The 20,696-nt window shown below is 48.9% G+C and overlaps 7 non-coding genes across 7 annotated transcripts; all 7 read left to right on the forward strand.

Moving 5' to 3' along the window:
* Positions 1-276: 276 nt before the first annotated feature.
* On the forward strand, positions 277-348 carry TRNAE-CUC (transfer RNA glutamic acid (anticodon CUC)). The gene has a single exon. It is a non-coding gene; the product is annotated as a tRNA-Glu (tRNA).
* A 3,114-nt stretch (positions 349-3,462) lies between these two features.
* TRNAE-CUC (transfer RNA glutamic acid (anticodon CUC)) lies at positions 3,463-3,534 on the forward strand. Its single transcript has one exon. It is a non-coding gene; the product is annotated as a tRNA-Glu (tRNA).
* Positions 3,535-6,653: 3,119 nt separating this feature from the next.
* TRNAE-CUC (transfer RNA glutamic acid (anticodon CUC)) lies at positions 6,654-6,725 on the forward strand. The gene has a single exon. It is a non-coding gene; the product is annotated as a tRNA-Glu (tRNA).
* Positions 6,726-9,840: 3,115 nt separating this feature from the next.
* Positions 9,841-9,912, forward strand: TRNAE-CUC (transfer RNA glutamic acid (anticodon CUC)). Its single transcript has one exon. It is a non-coding gene; the product is annotated as a tRNA-Glu (tRNA).
* Positions 9,913-13,018: 3,106 nt separating this feature from the next.
* TRNAE-CUC (transfer RNA glutamic acid (anticodon CUC)) lies at positions 13,019-13,090 on the forward strand. Its single transcript has one exon. It is a non-coding gene; the product is annotated as a tRNA-Glu (tRNA).
* A 3,109-nt stretch (positions 13,091-16,199) lies between these two features.
* Positions 16,200-16,271, forward strand: TRNAE-CUC (transfer RNA glutamic acid (anticodon CUC)). The gene has a single exon. It is a non-coding gene; the product is annotated as a tRNA-Glu (tRNA).
* Positions 16,272-19,381: 3,110 nt separating this feature from the next.
* On the forward strand, positions 19,382-19,453 carry TRNAE-CUC (transfer RNA glutamic acid (anticodon CUC)). Its single transcript has one exon. It is a non-coding gene; the product is annotated as a tRNA-Glu (tRNA).
* The last annotated feature ends 1,243 nt before the right edge of the window (positions 19,454-20,696 follow it).

A 20,696-nucleotide genomic window follows, 5' to 3' on the forward strand; every position in this document is an offset into this window, starting at 1 on the left:
ACTTCTGAATTTTCCTGCTAGTTAAGTGTGTAAGTGCTATTACTGCTGAAGGATGGGATGTCTTATGAGGGTGTGCTAGGTCTTGGAGAGCTGTAAAGTGTGAAGAGTTGTGAGTGCATTTGAGGTGCAGTCAATTTCTTTCTTCATGCTGTGCCTGAAAATGGTGTGTCCTTGCATGTCTGCTTTAATTTTCCTGTAATAGGAAATGGGATCCTGAGTAGCCTGCTGACCAGTTCTTGTTTCTATATTGGGTGGTGGTGGATGACCTGTGCCTGCTCCCTGGTGGTCTAGTGGTTAGGATTCGGTGCTCTCACCGCCGCGGCCCGGGTTCGATTCCTGGTCAGGGAACTCGAAGTTCCTTACACTTTTTACTTCTACACTTACATTTCATATAGGAAACCTTTCATTTTACACTTTTCATGGATTCAAACACATTAGGAAACCTTTCAATTACAAATGCTTCATTACCACTAGTTATTCTTTAATTGACTTTTCTCACAATATCACACAGCTTTCTCACAGCTCTTTTTTTCACTCCAAATAACATCTGAAAGCACTCCATCTTGCTGTGATCAGCTGAGAGCTCCAGAGCTCCAGAGCTCTTGCTTGTCCACATAGTGACTGCAAGATGTCTCCAGGGGGCACATTTCCCTGCTGCACCAGGAATACCCTTTGTAAGTGTCAGCGCAGTGTGTATAAGATTGGGGTTGCCTCCTTTCTTAGAACCTGAATTTCACAGCTTTTCTCAATATTTTTACCAGCCTGGAATTAAACGTACAGACGAGGTAGTTCAAAAAACACAGCCAGGTGGCAGCCCTACTAAGGAGGAAGTCCTGCCCCAGGACAGCACAGACCAAACCTTCTGCCTTCTGGCTGGACTTAAAATGTCCCTTTAGCCCCTGCCCCATAAGGCCTCTGACGGCGGGCACCTGCCTCAGGTGACTTCGGTCAGAAGGCCACTCCTTACTTCAGGCGCCAGCTGTCCCTTCAGGAGCCTCAGGGGAGGATAGCCTTGGCCGCGCCACACGCTAACCTTCACGGCAAGCGCTCGCATGGATGTCACCTAGGGGTCACCAGGGGTCGCAAGGGGCAAGCCAGATGTCGCAGCGGGCCCCTCCCCCATATGGCCTCTGACAGCGGGCCCCTACCTCAGTTGGCGCCAGTCAGAACGCCACTCCTTCTTTAAGGTGGCAGCTGTCCCTTCAGGAGACCTCAGATAGGATAGCCTGGGCCGAGCCACACACTGACCTTGCTGACCTCGACAGTAGGCACTTACATGGATGTCATTTAGGGTTCTCCAGGGGTTGCATGGGGCAAGCCAGGAGTTGCAGCGGGTCCCTGCCCCATAAGGCCTCTGACAGTGGGCCCCTGCCTCAGGTGACTTCAGTCAGAAGGCCACTCCTTCATTAAGGGAGCAGCTGTCTCTCCCGGAGTCCTCAAATAGGATAGCCTTGGCCACGTCACACACTGACCTCAACGGCATGACAATTTCATGGCGATGCAAAACTGCCACTCAGGGCCGGGTTTAGGGAGGTGCGAGCAGTGCGGCCGCACCGGGTGCTGACCAGGATTGGAGTTGCTGACCTCGGGGGGCGCTGTGTTTAGCAATAACTTACGAAACTTGCGATTTAAAAGCTCATGCTGGAAAGTTCCTTGTGTGTCCAAACTACAGAAAGCAAATAAAATGCCAAGATACCTCTTGTGATTACCGTTCCTGCTAGGGAGAGAGTTGGTGGTTTTGTCCAGAGGCAGCTTTGACTAGATATAAAATAGCGTAGAGGGTTCATGTGCCTGACGCAAAGAACAGAACCATATCTAATGTGGACAGCTGTCTGGATAGTCAAGCAGCTATCCAGCTCTTTAAAACAAATCTAATCTATGTGAGAGGGGCTATGGATAGATGAGGGGCACATTTGGCGGGTGGCAGTGAGTGAATCCGAGTAGGTGGTGATGGAGTGAAGGGGGTTGGGGGGTGCCAAAAAAGACTGTCTTCCAGCCACCAGGGCTACAGCCGGCCCTGCTGCTAGCAGGCAAAAATCTGAGCTCTCTCTGGCAGGAAGATTAATGAGAAGAGTTGTGTTGCCATTTTGATTGTTGCCTGAAATCTGTAAAGGGAAGGAACTCTGCAGCAGGTTGTATTAAATGTTAAGTTGAGACTAAGCAGAGCGCCCCCCCCCCCTGAGGTGGGTGCCCCCGTGCATGTGAGCGAGCAGTGCGAGTGCAACAGTTGCAGCATCCTTAAGCCAGCTCTGCCCCCCCGTGTGGGTGGGAAGGAAGTGAGAAATGGAAAAACTCAGACGCTTGGCACAGAGAGGGCGGGTTGGACAGAACAAGGAGCTGCTCAGCACGCACAAAAATATCTCTTCCTACTTAGTATAGTGGAGAGTGGCCCTGCCTGGGACCTGGGAGACTGGGGTTCAATTCCCCAACTGGGAAACTGCCTCTTCTTTTAAAGGGTTAAACCTACATTTTCAGAGCACCAGCAATCAATATTTACTTCAAATACCGTTTACAATCTCACACTCATACTACAGAGTACGCCCATTTTTCTTTCATCCACACACCTCCTCCAAATCGAAACATTTATTCATGCCATCAAGTACCTTTCAAAATCTAGCACCCACAATTTGGACCTAAGACTCTTTTTCACAACCATTTCTCCCTTTTCATTTAAACTTCCTGCCTACTTCCTTGAAAAAGGAAAGGTGGAATCAAGGATTTTTCATGAGATAAAAAGGAAAGTACTGCATGATAAAAAAAATGCATTTAAGCTATTTTGTTTTCTCACACTAAGTAAATGAAATGTTGGGGCACACTCTGAAGGAGGAATTGTTTTATAGGAAGGTGAAACCTTTTATCTTTAGATAAAGTGTGAAGTTGTATAATTTACAGACACACTGAGAAAGGAAAACAAGCAGTGACCCGGATGTGCCCACCCACTAATCTCATCAGAGCTTTTCTAGTTCCGAGGTTCTTCCATGACTATCGACAGCAGGTCATGTGTTACACTGCATTGTGGGACTCGTAGTTCTATACACAGCATTGTAAAAGAGGAGTGCAGGTCCCAGCACCTTAAGTAAAAGCCTGCACATGTAGAGCTGGAGATGCCTGCGTTGACCTGGGAAAGCTAAGAGCTGCCCTCCTATCGGGGCTCTGAGAAGAAGCACTGATCGTCCCTTTAATTGTACTTCTGAATTTTCCTGCTAGTTAAGTGTGTAAGTGCTATTACTGCTGAAGGATGGGATGTCTTATGAGGGTGTGCTAGGTCTTGGAGAGCTGTAAAGTGTGAAGAGTTGTGAGTGCATTTGAGGTGCAGTCAATTTCTTTCTTCATGCTGTGCCTGAAAATGGTGAGTCCTTGCATGTCTGCTTTAATTTTCCTGTAATAGGAAATGGGATCCTGAGTAGCCTGCTGACCAGTTCTTGTTTCTATATTGGGTGGTGGTGGACAACCTGTGCCTGCTCCCTGGTGGTCTAGTGGTTAGGATTCGGCGCTCTCACCGCCGCGTCCCGGGTTCGATTCCCGGTCAGGGAACGCGAAGTTCCTTACACTTTTTACTTCTACACTTACATTTCTTATAGGAAACCTTGCATTTTACACTTTTCATGGATTCAAACACATTAGGAAACCTTTCAATTACAAATGCTTCATTACCACTAGTTCTTCTTTAATTGACTTTTCTCACAATATCACACAGCTTTCTCACAGCTCTTTTTTTCACTCCAAATAACATCTGAAAGCACTCCATCTTGCTGTGATCAGCTGAGAGCTCCAGAGCTCCAGAGCTCTTGCTTGTCCACATAGTGACTGCAAGATGTCTCCAGGGGGCACATTTCCCTGCTGCACCAGGAATACCCTTTGTAAGTGTCAGCGCAGTGTGTATAAGATTGGGGTTGCCTCCTTTCTTAGAACCTGAATTTCACAGCTTTTCTCAATATTTTTACCAGCCTGGAATTAAACGTACAGACGAGGTGGTTCAAAAAACACAGCCAGGTGGCAGCCCTACTAAAGAGGAAGTCCTGCCCCAGGACAGCACAGACCAAACCTTCTGCCTTCTGGCTGGACTTAAAATGTCCCTTTAGCCCCTGCCCCATAAGGCCTCTGACGGCGGGCACCTGCCTCAGGTGACTTCGGTCAGAAGGCCACTCCTTACTTCAGGCGCCAGCTGTCCCTTCAGGAGCCTCAGGGGAGGATAGCCTTGGCCGTGCCACACGCTGACCTTGACGGCAAGCGCTCGCATGGATGTCACCTAGGGGTCACCAGGGGTCGCAAGGGGCAAGCCAGATATCGCAGCGGGCCCCTCCCCCATATGGCCTCTGACAGCGGGCCCCTACCTCAGTTGGCGCCAGTCAGAACGCCACTCCTTCTTTAAGGTGGCAGCTGTCCCTTCAGGAGACCTCAGATAGGATAGCCTGGGCCGAGCCACACACTGACCTTGCTGACCTCGACAGTAGGCACTTACATGGATGTCATTTAGGGTTCTCCAGGGGTTGCATGGGGCAAGCCAGGAGTTGCAGCGTGTCCCTGCCCCATAAGGCCTCTGACAGTGGGCCCCTGCCTCAGGTGACTTCAGTCAGAAGGCCACTCCTTCATTAAGGGAGCAGCTGTCTCTCCCGGAGTCCTCAAATAGGATAGCCTTGGCCACATCACACACTGACCTCAACGGCATGACAATTTCATGGCGATGCAAAACTGCCACTCAGGGCCGGGTTTAGGGAGGTGCGAGCAGTGCGGCCGCACCGGGTGCTGACCAGGATTGGAGTTGCTGACCTCGGGGGGCGCTGTGTTTAGCAATAACTTACGAAACTTGCGATTTAAAAGCTCATGCTGGAAAGTTCCTTGTGTGTCCAAACTACAGAAAGCAAATAAAATGCCAAGATACCTCTTGTGATTACCGTTCCTGCTAGGGAGAGAGTTGGTGGTTTTGTCCAGAGGCAGCTTTGACTAGATATAAAATAGCGTAGAGGGTTCATGTGCCTGACGCAAAGAACAGAACCATATCTAATGTGGAGAGCTGTCTGGATAGTCAAGCAGCTATCCAGCTCTTTAAAACAAATCTAATCTATGTGAGAGGGGCTATGGATAGATGAGGGGCACATTTGGCAGGTGGCAGTGAGTGAATCCGAGTAGGTGGTGATGGAGTGAAGGGGGTTGGGGGGTGCCAAAAAAGACTGTCTTCCAGCCACCAGGGCTACAGCCGGCCCTGCTGCTAGCAGGCAAAAATCTGGGCTCTCTCTGGCAGGAAGATTAATGAGAAGAGTTGTGTTGCCATTTTGATTGTTGCCTGAAATCTGTAAAGGGAAGGAACTCTGCAGCAGGTTGTATTAAATGTTAAGTTGAGACTAAGCAGATCGCCCCCCCCCTCCCCCCTGAGGTGGGTGCCCCCGTGCATGTGAGCGAGCAGTGCGAGTGCAACAGTTGCAGCATCCTTAAGCCAGCTCTGCCCCCCCGTGTGGCTGGGAAGGAAGTGAGAAATGGAAAAACTCAGACGCTTGGCACAGAGAGGGCGGGTTGGACAGAAGAAGGAGCTGCTCAGCACACACAAAAATATCTCTTCCTACTTAGTATAGTGGAGAGTGTCCCTGCCTGGGACCTGGGAGACTGGGGTTCAATTCCCCAACTGGGAAACTGCCTCTTCTTTTAAAGGGTTAAACCTACATTTTCAGAGCACCAGCAATCAATATTTACTTCAAATACCGTTTACAATCTCACACTCATACTACAGAGTACGCCCATTTTTCTTTCATCCACACACCTCCTCCAAATCGAAACATTTATTCATGCCATCAAGTACCTTTCAAAATCTAGCACCCACAATTTGGACCTAAGACTCTTTTTCACAACCATTTCTCCCTTTTCATTTAAACTTCCTGCCTACTTCCTTGAAAAAGGAAAGGTGGAATCAAGGATTTTTCATGAGATAAAAAGGAAAGTACTGCATGATAAAAAAAATGCATTTAAGCTATTTTGTTTTCTCACACTAAGTAAATGAAATGTTGGGGCACACTCTGAAGGAGGAATTGTTTTATAGGAAGGTGAAACCTTTTATCTTTAGATAAAGTGTAAAGTTGTATAATTTACAGACACACTGAGAAAGGAAAACAAGCAGTGACCCGGACGTGCCCACCCACTAATCTCATCAGAGCTTTTCTAGTTCCGAGGTTCTTCCATGACTATCGACAGCAGGTCATGTGTTACACTGCATTGTGGGACTCGTAGTTCTATACACAGCATTGTAAAAGAGGAGTGCAGGTCCCAGCACCTTAAGTAAAAGCCTGCTCATGTAGAGCTGGAGATGCCTGCGTTGACCTGGGAAAGCTAAGAGCTGCCCTCCTATCGGGGCTCTGAGAAGAAGCACTGATCGTCCCTTTAATTGTACTTCTGAATTTTCCTGCTAGTTAAGTGTGTAAGTGCTATTACTGCTGAAGGATGGGATGTCTTATGAGGGTGTGCTAGGTCTTGGAGAGCTGTAAAGTGTGAAGAGTTGTGAGTGCATTTGAGGTGCAGTCAATTTCTTTCTTCATGCTGTGCCTGAAAATGGTGTGTCCTTGCATGTCTGCTTTAATTTTCCTGTAATAGGAAATAGGATCCTGAGTAGCCTGCTGACCAGTTCTTGTTTCTATATTGGGTGGTGGTGGACGACCTGTGCCTGCTCCCTGGTGGTCTAGTGGTTAGGATTCGGTGCTCTCACCGCCGCGGCCCGGGTTCGATTCCCGGTCAGGGAACGCGAAGTTCCTTACACTTTTTACTTCTACACTTACATTTCTTATAGGAAACCTTTCATTTTACACTTTTCATGGATTCAAACACATTAGGAAACCTTTCAATTACATATGCTTCATTACCACTAGTTCTTCTTTAATTGACTTTTCTCACAATATCACACAGCTTTCTCACAGCTCTTTTTTTCACTCCAAATAACATCTGAAAGCACTCCATCTTGCTGTGATCAGCTGAGAGCTCCAGAGCTCCAGAGCTCTTGCTTGTCCACATAGTGACTGCAAGATGTCTCCAGGGGGCACATTTCCCTGCTGCACCAGGAATACCCTTTGTAAGTGTCAGCGCAGTGTGTATAAGATTGGGGTTGCCTCCTTTCTTAGAACCTGAATTTCACAGCTTTTCTCAATATTTTTACCAGCCTGGAATTAAACGTACAGACGAGGTAGTTCAAAAAACACAGCCAGGTGGCAGCCCTACTAAGGAGGAAGTCCTGCCCCAGGACAGCACAGACCAAACCTTCTGCCTTCTGGCTGGACTTAAAATGTCCCTTTAGCCCCTGCCCCATAAGGCCTCTGACGGCGGGCACCTGCCTCAGGTGACTTCGGTCAGAAGGCCACTCCTTACTTCAGGCGCCAGCTGTCCCTTCAGGAGCCTCAGGGGAGGATAGCCTTGGCCGTGCCACACGCTGACCTTGACGGCAAGCGCTCGCATGGATGTCACCTAGGGGTCACCAGGGGTCGCAAGGGGCAAGCCAGATGTCGCAGCGGGCCCCTCCCCCATATGGCCTCTGACAGCGGGCCCCTACCTCAGTTGGCGCCAGTCAGAACGCCACTCCTTCTTTAAGGTGGCAGCTGTCCCTTCAGGAGACCTCAGATAGGATAGCCTGGGCCGAGCCACACACTGACCTTGCTGACCTCGACAGTAGGCACTTACATGGATGTCATTTAGGGTTCTCCAGGGGTTGCATGGGGCAAGCCAGGAGTTGCAGCGGGTCCCTGCCCCATAAGGCCTCTGACAGTGGGCCCCTGCCTCAGGTGACTTCAGTCAGAAGGCCACTCCTTCATTAAGGGAGCAGCTGTCTCTCCCGGAGTCCTCAAATAGGAAAGCCTTGGCCACATCACACACTGACCTCAACGGCATGACAATTTCATGGCGATGCAAAACTGCCACTCAGGGCCGGGTTTAGGGAGGTGCGAGCAGTGCGGCCGCACCGGGTGCTGACCAGGATTGGAGTTGCTGACCTCGGGGGGCGCTGTGTTTAGCAATAACTTACGAAACTTGCGATTTAAAAGCTCATGCTGGAAAGTTCCTTGTGTGTCCAAACTACAGAAAGCAAATAAAATGCCAAGATACCTCTTGTGATTACCGTTCCTGCTAGGGAGAGAGTTGGTGGTTTTGTCCAGAGGCAGCTTTGACTAGATATAAAATAGCGTAGAGGGTTCATGTGCCTGACGCAAAGAACAGAACCATATCTAATGTGGAGAGCTGTCTGGATAGTCAAGCAGCTATCCAGCTCTTTAAAACAAATCTAATCTATGTGAGAGGGGCTATGGATAGATGAGGGGCACATTTGGCAGGTGGCAGTGAGTGAATCCGAGTAGGTGGTGATGGAGTGAAGGGGGTTGGGGGGTGCCAAAAAAGACTGTCTTCCAGCCACCAGGGCTACAGCCGGCCCTGCTGCTAGCAGGCAAAAATCTGGGCTCTCTCTGGCAGGAAGATTAATGAGAAGAGTTGTGTTGCCATTTTGATTGTTGCCTGAAATCTGTAAAGGGAAGGAACTCTGCAGCAGGTTGTATTAAATGTTAAGTTGAGACTAAGCAGAGCGCCCCCCCCCCCCTGAGGTGGGTGCCCCCGTGCATGTGAGCGAGCAGTGCGAGTGCAACAGTTGCAGCATCCTTAAGCCAGCTCTGCCCCCCCGTGTGGGTGGGAAGGAAGTGAGAAATGGAAAAACTCAGACGCTTGGCACAGAGAGGGCGGGTTGGACAGAAGAAGGAGCTGCTCAGCACACACAAAAATATCTCTTCCTACTTAGTATAGTGGAGAGTGTCCCTGCCTGGGACCTGGGAGACTGGGGTTCAATTCCCCAACTGGGAAACTGCTTCTTCTATTAAAGGGTTAAACCTACATTTTCAGAGCACCAGCAATCAATATTTTCTTCAAATACCGTTTACAATCTCACACTCATACTACAGAGTACGCCCATTTTTCTTTCATCCACACACCTCCTCCAAATCGAAACATTTATTCATGCCATCAAGTACCTTTCAAAATCTAGCACCCACAATTTGGACCTAAGACTCTTTTTCACAACCATTTCTCCCTTTTCATTTAAACTTCCAGCCTACTTCCTTGAAAAAGGAAAGGTGGAATCAAGGATTTTTCATGAGATAAAAAGGAAAGTACTGCATGATAAAAAAAATGCATTTAAGCTATTTTGTTTTCTCACACTAAGTAAATGAAATGTTGGGGCACACTCTGAAGGAGGAATTGTTTTATAGGAAGGTGAAACCTTTTATCTTTAGATAAAGTGTAAAGTTGTATAATTTACAGACACACTGAGAAAGGAAAACAAGCAGTGACCCGGACGTGCCCACCCACTAATCTCATCAGAGCTTTTCTAGTTCCGAGGTTCTTCCATGACTATCGACAGCAGGTCATGTGTTACACTGCATTGTGGGACTCGTAGTTCTATACACAGCATTGTAAAAGAGGAGTGCAGGTCCCAGCACCTTAAGTAAAAGCCTGCACATGTAGAGCTGGAGATGCCTGCGTTGACCTGGGAAAGCTAAGAGCTGCCCTCCTATCGGGGCTCTGAGAAGAAGCACTGATCGTCCCTTTAATTGTACTTCTGAATTTTCCTGCTAGTTAAGTGTGTAAGTGCTATTACTGCTGAAGGATGGGATGTCTTATGAGGGTGTGCTAGGTCTTGGAGAGCTGTAAAGTGTGAAGAGTTGTGAGTGCATTTGAGGTGCAGTCAATTTCTTTCTTCATGCTGTGCCTGAAAATGGTGTGTCCTTGCATGTCTGCTTTAATTTTCCTGTAATAGGAAATGGGATCCTGAGTAGCCTGCTGACCAGTTCTTGTTTCTATATTGGGTGGTGGTGGATGACCTGTGCCTGCTCCCTGGTGGTCTAGTGGTTAGGATTCGGCACTCTCACCGCCGCGGCCCGGGTTCGATTTCCGGTCAGGGAACTCGAAGTTCCTTACACTTTTTACTTCTACACTTACATTTCTTATAGGAAACCTTTCATTTTACACTTTTCATGGATTCAAACACATTAGGAAACCTTTCAATTACAAATGCTTCATTACCACTAGTTCTTCTTTAATTGACTTTTCTCACAATATCACACAGCTTTCTCACAGCTCTTTTTTTCACTCCAAATAACATCTGAAAGCACTCCATCTTGCTGTGATCAGCTGAGAGCTCCAGAGCTCTTGCTTGTCCACATAGTGACTGCAAGATGTCTCCAGGGGGCACATTTCCCTGCTGCACCAGGAATACCCTTTGTAAGTGTCAGCGCAGTGTGTATAAGATTGGGGTTGCCTCCTTTCTTAGAACCTGAATTTCACAGCTTTTCTCAATATTTTTACCAGCCTGGAATTAAACGTACAGACGAGGTAGTTCAAAAAACACAGCCAGGTGGCAGCCCTACTAAGGAGGAAGTCCTGCCCCAGGACAGCACAGACCAAACCTTCTGCCTTCTGGCTGGACTTAAAATGTCCCTTTAGCCCCTGCCCCATAAGGCCTCTGACGGCGGGCACCTGCCTCAGGTGACTTCGGTCAGAAGGCCACTCCTTACTTCAGGCGCCAGCTGTCCCTTCAGGAGCCTCAGGGGAGGATAGCCTTGGCCGCGCCACACGCTAACCTTCACGGCAAGCGCTCGCATGGATGTCACCTAGGGGTCACCAGGGGTCGCAAGGGGCAAGCCAGATGTCGCAGCGGGCCCCTCCCCCATATGGCCTCTGACAGCGGGCCCCTACCTCAGTTGGCGCCAGTCAGAACGCCACTCCTTCTTTAAGGTGGCAGCTGTCCCTTCAGGAGACCTCAGATAGGATAGCCTGGGCCGAGCCACACACTGACCTTGCTGACCTCGACAGTAGGCACTTACATGGATGTCATTTAGGGTTCTCCAGGGGTTGCATGGGGCAAGCCAGGAGTTGCAGCGGGTCCCTGCCCCATAAGGCCTCTGACAGTGGGCCCCTGCCTCAGGTGACTTCAGTCAGAAGGCCACTCCTTCATTAAGGGAGCAGCTGTCTCTCCCGGAGTCCTCAAATAGGATAGCCTTGGCCACGTCACACACTGACCTCAACGGCATGACAATTTCATGGCGATGCAAAACTGCCACTCAGGGCCGTGTTTAGGGATGTGCGAGCAGTGCGGCCGCACCGGGTGCTGACCAGGATTGGAGTTGCTGACCTCGGGGGGCGCTGTGTTTAGCAATAACTTACGAAACTTGCGATTTAAAAGCTCATGCTGGAAAGTTCCTTGTGTGTCCAAACTACAGAAAGCAAATAAAATGCCAAGATACCTCTTGTGATTACCGTTCCTGCTAGGGAGAGAGTTGGTGGTTTTGTCCAGAGGCAGCTTTGACTAGATATAAAATAGCGTAGAGGGTTCATGTGCCTGACGCAAAGAACAGAACCATATCTAATGTGGACAGCTGTCTGGATAGTCAAGCAGCTATCCAGCTCTTTAAAACAAATCTAATCTATGTGAGAGGGGCTATGGATAGATGAGGGGCACATTTGGCGGGTGGCAGTGAGTGAATCCGAGTAGGTGGTGATGGAGTGAAGGGGGTTGGGGGGTGCCAAAAAAGACTGTCTTCCAGCCACCAGGGCTACAGCCGGCCCTGCTGCTAGCAGGCAAAAATCTGAGCTCTCTCTGGCAGGAAGATTAATGAGAAGAGTTGTGTTGCCATTTTGATTGTTGCCTGAAATCTGTAAAGGGAAGGAACTCTGCAGCAGGTTGTATTAAATGTTAAGTTGAGACTAAGCAGAGCGCCCCCCCCCCCTGAGGTGGGTGCCCCCGTGCATGTGAGCGAGCAGTGCGAGTGCAACAGTTGCAGCATCCTTAAGCCAGCTCTGCCCCCCCGTGTGGGTGGGAAGGAAGTGAGAAATGGAAAAACTCAGACGCTTGGCACAGAGAGGGCGGGTTGGACAGAAGAAGGAGCTGCTCAGCACGCACAAAAATATCTCTTCCTACTTAGTATAGTGGAGAGTGTCCCTGCCTGGGACCTGGGAGACTTGGGTTCAATTCCCCAACTGGGAAACTGCCTCTTCTTTTAAAGGGTTAAACCTACATTTTCAGAGCACCAGCAATCAATATTTACTTCAAATACCGTTTACAATCTCACACTCATACTACAGAGTACGCCCATTTTTCTTTCATCCACACACCTCCTCCAAATCGAAACATTTATTCATGCCATCAAGTACCTTTCAAAATCTAGCACCCACAATTTGGACCTAAGACTCTTTTTCACAACCATTTCTCCCTTTTCATTTAAACTTCCTGCCTACTTCCTTGAAAAAGGAAAGGTGGAATCAAGGATTTTTCATGAGATAAAAAGGAAAGTACTGCATGATAAAAAAAATGCATTTAAGCTATTTTGTTTTCTCACACTAAGTAAATGAAATGTTGGGGCACACTCTGAAGGAGGAATTGTTTTATAGGAAGGTGAAACCTTTTATCTTTAGATAAAGTGTAAAGTTGTATAATTTACAGACACACTGAGAAAGGAAAACAAGCAGTGACCCGGACGTGCCCACCCACTAATCTCATCAGAGCTTTTCTAGTTCCGAGGTTCTTCCATGACTATCGACAGCAGGTCATGTGTTACACTGCATTGTGGGACTCGTAGTTCTATACACAGCATTGTAAAAGAGGAGTGCAGGTCCCAGCACCTTAAGTAAAAGCCTGCACATGTAGAGCTGGAGATGCCTGCGTTGACCTGGGAAAGCTAAGAGCTGCCCTCCTATCGGGGCTCTGAGAAGAAGCACTGATCGTCCCTTTAATTGTACTTCTGAATTTTCCTGCTAGTTAAGTGTGTAAGTGCTATTACTGCTGAAGGATGGGATGTCTTATGAGGGTGTGCTAGGTCTTGGAGAGCTGTAAAGTGTGAAGAGTTGTGAGTGCATTTGAGGTGCAGTCAATTTCTTTCTTCATGCTGTGCCTGAAAATGGTGTGTCCTTGCATGTCTGCTTTAATTTTCCTGTAATAGGAAATGGGATCCTGAGTAGCCTGCTGACCAGTTCTTGTTTCTATATTGGGTGGTGGTGGATGACCTGTGCCTGCTCCCTGGTGGTCTAGTGGTTAGGATTCGGCGCTCTCACCGCCGCGGCCCGGGTTCGATTCCCGGTCAGGGAACTCGAAGTTCCTTACACTTTTTACTTCTACACTTACATTTCTTATAGGAAACCTTTCATTTTACACTTTTCATGGATTCAAACACATTAGGAAACCTTTCAATTACAAATGCTTCATTACCACTAGTTCTTCTTTAATTGACTTTTCTCACAATATCACACAGCTTTCTCACAGCTCTTTTTTTCACTCCAAATAACATCTGAAAGCACTCCATCTTGCTGTGATCAGCTGAGAGCTCCAGAGCTCTTGCTTGTCCACATAGTGACTGCAAGATGTCTCCAGGGGGCACATTTCCCTGCTGCACCAGGAATACCCTTTGTAAGTGTCAGCGCAGTGTGTATAAGATTGGGGTTGCCTCCTTTCTTAGAACCTGAATTTCACAGCTTTTCTCAATATTTTTACCAGCCTGGAATTAAACGTACAGACGAGGTAGTTCAAAAAACACAGCCAGGTGGCAGCCCTACTAAGGAGGAAGTCCTGCCCCAGGACAGCACAGACCAAACCTTCTGCCTTCTGGCTGGACTTAAAATGTCCCTTTAGCCCCTGCCCCATAAGGCCTCTGACGGCGGGCACCTGCCTCAGGTGACTTCGGTCAGAAGGCCACTCCTTACTTCAGGCGCCAGCTGTCCCTTCAGGAGCCTCAGGGGAGGATAGCCTTGGCCGGGCCACACGCTGACCTTGACGGCAAGCGCTCGCATGGATGTCACCTAGGGGTCACCAGGGGTCGCAAGGGGCAAGCCAGATGTCGCAGCGGGCCCCTCCCCCATATGGCCTCTGACAGCGGGCCCCTTCCTCAGTTGGCGCCAGTCAGAACGCCACTCCTTCTTTAAGGTGGCAGCTGTCCCTTCAGGAGACCTCAGATAGGATAGCCTGGGCCGAGCCACACACTGACCTTGCTGACCTCGACAGTAGGCACTTACATGGATGTCATTTAGGGTTCTCCAGGGGTTGCATGGGGCAAGCCAGGAGTTGCAGCGGGTCCCTGCCCCATAAGGCCTCTGACAGTGGGCCCCTGCCTCAGGTGACTTCAGTCAGAAGGCCACTCCTTCATTAAGGGAGCAGCTGTCTCTCCCGGAGTCCTCAAATAGGATAGCCTTGGCCACGTCACACACTGACCTCAACGGCATGACAATTTCATGGCGATGCAAAACTGCCACTCAGGGCCGGGTTTAGGGAGGTGCGAGCAGTGCGGCCGCACCGGGTGCTGACCAGGATTGGAGTTGCTGACCTCGGGGGGCGCTGTGTTTAGCAATAACTTACGAAACTTGCGATTTAAAAGCTCATGCTGGAAAGTTCCTTGTGTGTCCAAACTACAGAAAGCAAATAAAATGCCAAGATACCTCTTGTGATTACCGTTCCTGCTAGGGAGAGAGTTGGTGGTTTTGTCCAGAGGCAGCTTTGACTAGATATAAAATAGCGTAGAGGGTTCATGTGCCTGACGCAAAGAACAGAACCATATCTAATGTGGAGAGCTGTCTGGATAGTCAAGCAGCTATCCAGCTCTTTAAAACAAATCTAATCTATGTGAGAGGGGCTATGGATAGATGAGGGGCACATTTGGCGGGTGGCAGTGAGTGAATCCGAGTAGGTGGTGATGGAGTGAAGGGGGTTGGGGGGTGCCAAAAAAGACTGTCTTCCAGCCACCAGGGCTACAGCCGGCCCTGCTGCTAGCAGGCAAAAATCTGGGCTCTCTCTGGCAGGAAGATTAATGAGAAGAGTTGTGTTGCCATTTTGATTGTTGCCTGAAATCTGTAAAGGGAAGGAACTCTGCAGCAGGTTGTATTAAATGTTAAGTTGAGACTAAGCAGAGCGCCCCCCCCCCCCCCTGAGGTGGGTGCCCCCGTGCATGTGAGCGAGCAGTGCGAGTGCAACAGTTGCAGCATCCTTAAGCCAGCTCTGCCCCCCCGTGTGGGTGGGAAGGAAGTGAGAAATGGAAAAACTCAGACGCTTGGCACAGAGAGGGCGGGTTGGACAGAAGAAGGAGCTGCTCAGCACACACAAAAATATCTCTTCCTACTTAGTATAGTGGAGAGTGTCCCTGCCTGGGACCTGGGAGACTGGGGTTCAATTCCTCAACTGGGAAACTGCCTCTTCTTTTAAAGGCTTAAACCTACATTTTCAGAGCACCAGCAATCAATATTTACTTCAAATACCGTTTACAATCTCACACTCATACTACAGAGTACGCCCATTTTTCTTTCATCCACACACCTCCTCCAAATCGAAACATTTATTCATGCCATCAAGTACCTTTCAAAATCTAGCACCCACAATTTGGACCTAAGACTCTTTTTCACAACCATTTCTCCCTTTTCATTTAAACTTCCTGCCTACTTCCTTGAAAAAGGAAAGGTGGAATCAAGGATTTTTCATGAGATAAAAAGGAAAGTACTGCATGATAAAAAAAATGCATTTAAGCTATTTTGTTTTCTCACACTAAGTAAATGAAATGTTGGGGCACACTCTGAAGGAGGAATTGTTTTATAGGAAGGTGAAACCTTTTATCTTTAGATAAAGTGTAAAGTTGTATAATTTACAGACACACTGAGAAAGGAAAACAAGCAGTGACCCGGACGTGCCCACCCTCTAATCTCATCAGAGCTTTTCTAGTTCCGAGGTTCTTCCATGACTATCGACAGCAGGTCATGTGTTACACTGCATTGTGGGACTCGTAGTTCTATACACAGCATTGTAAAAGAGGAGTGCAGGTCCCAGCACCTTAAGTAAAAGCCTGCACATGTAGAGCTGGAGATGCCTGCGTTGACCTGGGAAAGCTAAGAGCTGCCCTCCTATCGGGGCTCAGAGAAGAAGCACTGATCGTCCCTTTAATTGTACTTCTGAATTTTCCTGCTAGTTAAGTGTGTAAGTGCTATTACTGCTGAAGGATGGGATGTCTTATGAGGGTGTGCTAGGTCTTGGAGAGCTGTAAAGTGTGAAGAGTTGTGAGTGCATTTGAGGTGCAGTCAATTTCTTTCTTCATGCTGTGCCTGAAAATGGTGTGTCCTTGCATGTCTGCTTTAATTTTCCTGTAATAGGAAATGGGATCCTGAGTAGCCTGCTGACCAGTTCTTGTTTCTATATTGGATGGTGGTGGACGACCTGTCCCTGCTCCCTGGTGGTCTAGTGGTTAGGATTCAGCGCTCTCACCGCCGCGGCCCGGGTTCGATTCCCGGTCAGGGAACACGAAGTTCCTTACACTTTTTACTTCTACACTTACATTTCTTATAGGAAACCTTTCATTTTACACTTTTCATGGATTCAAACACATTAGGAAACCTTTCAATTACAAATGCTTCATTACCACTAGTTCTTCTTTAATTGACTTTTCTCACAATATCACACAGCTTTCTCACAGCTCTTTTTTTCACTCCAAATAACATCTGAAAGCACTCCATCTTGCTGTGATCAGCTGAGAGCTCCAGAGCTCCAGAGCTCTTGCTTGTCCACATAGTGACTGCAAGATGTCTCCAGGGGGCACATTTCCCTGCTGCACCAGGAATACCCTTTGTAAGTGTCAGCGCAGTGTGTATAAGATTGGGGTTGCCTCCTTTCTTAGAACCTGAATTTCACAGCTTTTCTCAATATTTTTACCAGCCTGGAATTAAACGTACAGACGAGGTGGTTCAAAAAACACAGCCAGGTGGCAGCCCTACTAAGGAGGAAGTCCTGCCCCAGGACAGCACAGACCAAACCTTCTGCCTTCTGGCTGGACTTAAAATGTCCCTTTAGCCCCTGCCCCATAAGGCCTCTGACGGCGGGCACCTGCCTCAGGTGACTTCGGTCAGAAGGCCACTCCTTACTTCAGGCGCCAGCTGTCCCTTCAGGAGCCTCAGGGGAGGATAGCCTTGGCCGTGCCACACGCTGACCTTGACGGCAAGCGCTCGCATGGATGTCACCTAGGGGTCACCAGGGGTCGCAAGGGGCAAGCCAGATGTCGCAGAGGGCCCCTCCCCCATATGGCCTCTGACAGCGGGCCCCTACCTCAGTTGGCGCCAGTCAGAACGCCACTCCTTCTTTAAGGTGGCAGCTGTCCCTTCAGGAGACCTCAGATAGGATAGCCTGGGCCGAGCCACACACTGACCTTGCTGACCTCGACAGTAGGCACTTACATGGATGTCATTTAGGGTTCTCCAGGGGTTGCATGGGGCAAGCCAGGAGTTGCAGCGGGTCCCTGCCCCATAAGGCCTCTGACAGTGGGCCCCTGCCTCAGGTGACTTCAGTCAGAAGGCCACTCCTTCATTAAGGGAGCAGCTGTCTCTCCCGGAGTCCTCAAATAGGATAGCCTTGGCCACATCACACTGACCTCAACGGCATGACAATTTCATGGCGATGCAAAACTGCCACTCAGGGCCGGGTTTAGGGAGGTGCGAGCAGTGCGGCCGCACCGGGTGCTGACCAGGATTGGAGTTGCTGACCTCGGGGGGCGCTGTGTTTAGCAATAACTTACGAAACTTGCGATTTAAAAGCTCATGCTGGAAAGTTCCTTGTGTGTCCAAACTACAGAAAGCAAATAAAATGCCAAGATACCTCTTGTGATTACCGTTCCTGCTAGGGAGAGAGTTGGTGGTTTTGTCCAGAGGCAGCTTTGACTAGATATAAAATAGCGTAGAGGGTTCATGTGCCTGACGCAAAGAACAGAACCATATCTAATGTGGAGAGCTGTCTGGATAGTCAAGCAGCTATCCAGCTCTTTAAAACAAATCTAATCTATGTGAGAGGGGCTATGGATAGATGAGGGGCACATTTGGCAGGTGGCAGTGAGTGAATCCGAGTAGGTGGTGATGGAGTGAAGGGGGTTGGGGGGTGCCAAAAAAGACTGTCTTCCAGCCACCAGGGCTACAGCCGGCCCTGCTGCTAGCAGGCAAAAATCTGGGCTCTCTCTGGCAGGAAGATTAATGAGAAGAGTTGTGTTGCCATTTTGATTGTTGCCTGAAATCTGTAAAGGGAAGGAACTCTGCAGCAGGTTGTATTAAATGTTAAGTTGAGACTAAGCAGAGCGCCCCCCCCCCTGAGGTGGGTGCCCCCGTGCATGTGAGCGAGCAGTGCGAGTGCAACAGTTGCAGCATCCTTTAGCCAGCTCTGCCCCCCGTGTGGGTGGGAAGGAAGTGAGAAATGGAAAAACTCAGACGCTTGGCACAGAGAGGGCGGGTTTGACAGAAGAAGGAGCTGCTCAGCACACACAAAAATATCTCTTCCTACTTAGTATAGTGGAGAGTGTCCCTGCCTGGGACCTGGGAGACTGGGGTTCAATTCCCCAACTGGGAAACTGCCTCTTCTTTTAAAGGCTTAAACCTACATTTTCAGAGCACCATCAATCAATATTTACTTCAAATACCGTTTACAATCTCACACTCATACTACAGAGTACGCCCATTTTTCTTTCATCCACACACCTCCTCCAAATCGAAACATTTATTCATGCCATCAAGTACCTTTCAAAATCTAGCACCCACAATTTGGACCTAAGACTCTTTTTCACAACCATTTCTCCCTTTTCATTTAAACTTCCTGCCTACTTCCTTGAAAAAGGAAAGGTGGAATCAAGGATTTTTCATGAGATAAAAAGGAAAGTACTGCATGATAAAAAAAATGCATTTAAGCTATTTTGTTTTCTCACACTAAGTAAATGAAATGTTGGGGCACACTCTGAAGGAGGAATTGTTTTATAGGAAGGTGAAACCTTTTATCTTTAGATAAAGTGTAAAGTTGTATAATTTACAGACACACTGAGAAAGGAAAACAAGCAGTGACCCGGACGTGCCCACCCACTAATCTCATCAGAGCTTTTCTAGTTCCGAGGTTCTTCCATGACTATCGACAGCAGGTCATGTGTTACACTGCATTGTGGGACTCGTAGTTCTATACACAGCATTGTAAAAGAGGAGTGCAGGTCCCAGCACCTTAAGTAAAAGCCTGCACATGTAGAGCTGGAGATGCCTGCGTTGACCTGGGAAAGCTAAGAGCTGCCCTCCTATCGGGGCTCTGAGAAGAAGCACTGATCGTCCCTTTAATTGTACTTCTGAATTTTCCTGCTAGTTAAGTGTGTAAGTGCTATTACTGCTGAAGGATGGGATGTCTTATGAGGGTGTGCTAGGTCTTGGAGAGCTGTAAAGTGTGAAGAGTTGTGAGTGCATTTGAGGTGCAGTCAATTTCTTTCTTCATGCTGTGCCTGAAAATGGTGTGTCCTTGCATGTCTGCTTTAATTTTCCTGTAATAGGAAATGGGATCCTGAGTAGCCTGCTGACCAGTTCTTGTTTCTATATTGGGTGGTGGTGGACGACCTGTCCCTGCTCCCTGGTGGTCTAGTGGTTAGGATTCAGCGCTCTCACCGCCGCGGCCCGGGTTCGATTCCCGGTCAGGGAACGCGAAGTTCCTTACACTTTTTACTTCTACACTTACATTTCTTATAGGAAACCTTTCATTTTACACTTTTCATGGATTCAAACACATTAGGAAACCTTTCAATTACAAATGCTTCATTACCACTAGTTCTTCTTTAATTGACTTTTCTCACAATATCACACAGCTTTCTCACAGCTCTTTTTTTCACTCCAAATAACATCTGAAAGCACTCCATCTTGCTGTGATCAGCTGAGAGCTCCAGAGCTCCAGAGCTCTTGCTTGTCCACATAGTGACTGCAAGATGTCTCCAGGGGGCACATTTCCCTGCTGCACCAGGAATACCCTTTGTAAGTGTCAGCGCAGTGTGTATAAGATTGGGGTTGCCTCCTTTCTGAGAACCTGAATTTCACAGCTTTTCTCAATATTTTTACCAGCCTGGAATTAAACGTACAGACGAGGTAGTTCAAAAAACACAGCCAGGTGGCAGCCCTACTAAGGAGGAAGTCCTGCCCCAGGACAGCACAGACCAAACCTTCTGCCTTCTGGCTGGACTTAAAATGTCCCTTTAGCCCCTGCCCCATAAGGCCTCTGACGGCGGGCACCTGCCTTAGGTGACTTCGGTCAGAAGGCCACTCCTTACTTCAGGCGCCAGCTGTCCCTTCAGGAGCCTCAGGGGAGGATAGCCTTGGCCGCGCCACACGCTAACCTTCACGGCAAGCGCTCGCATGGATGTCACCTAGGGGTCACCAGGGGTCGCAAGGGGCAAGCCAGATGTCGCAGCGGGCCCCTCCCCCATATGGCCTCTGACAGCGGGCCCCTACCTCAGTTGGCGCCAGTCAGAACGCCACTCCTTCTTTAAGGTGGCAGCTGTCCCTTCAGGAGACCTCAGATAGGATAGCCTGGGCCGAGCCACACACTGACCTTGCTGACCTCGACAGTAGGCACTTACATGGATGTCATTTAGGGTTCTCCAGGGGTTGCATGGGGCAAGCCAGGAGTTGCAGCGGGTCCCTGCCCCATAAGGCCTCTGACAGTGGGCCCCTGCCTCAGGTGACTTCAGTCAGAAGGCCACTCCTTCATTAAGGGAGCAGCTGTCTCTCCCGGAGTCCTCAAATAGGATAGCCTTGGCCACGTCACACACTGACCTCAACGGCATGACAATTTCATGGCGATGCAAAACTGCCACTCAGGGCCGGGTTTAGGGAGGTGCGAGCAGTGCGGCCGCACCGGGTGCTGACCAGGATTGGAGTTGCTGACCTCGGGG

Source organism: Pleurodeles waltl, unplaced genomic scaffold (genome assembly GCF_031143425.1).
Source record: "Pleurodeles waltl isolate 20211129_DDA unplaced genomic scaffold, aPleWal1.hap1.20221129 scaffold_86, whole genome shotgun sequence".
Lineage (NCBI taxonomy): Eukaryota > Metazoa > Chordata > Amphibia > Caudata > Salamandridae > Pleurodeles > Pleurodeles waltl.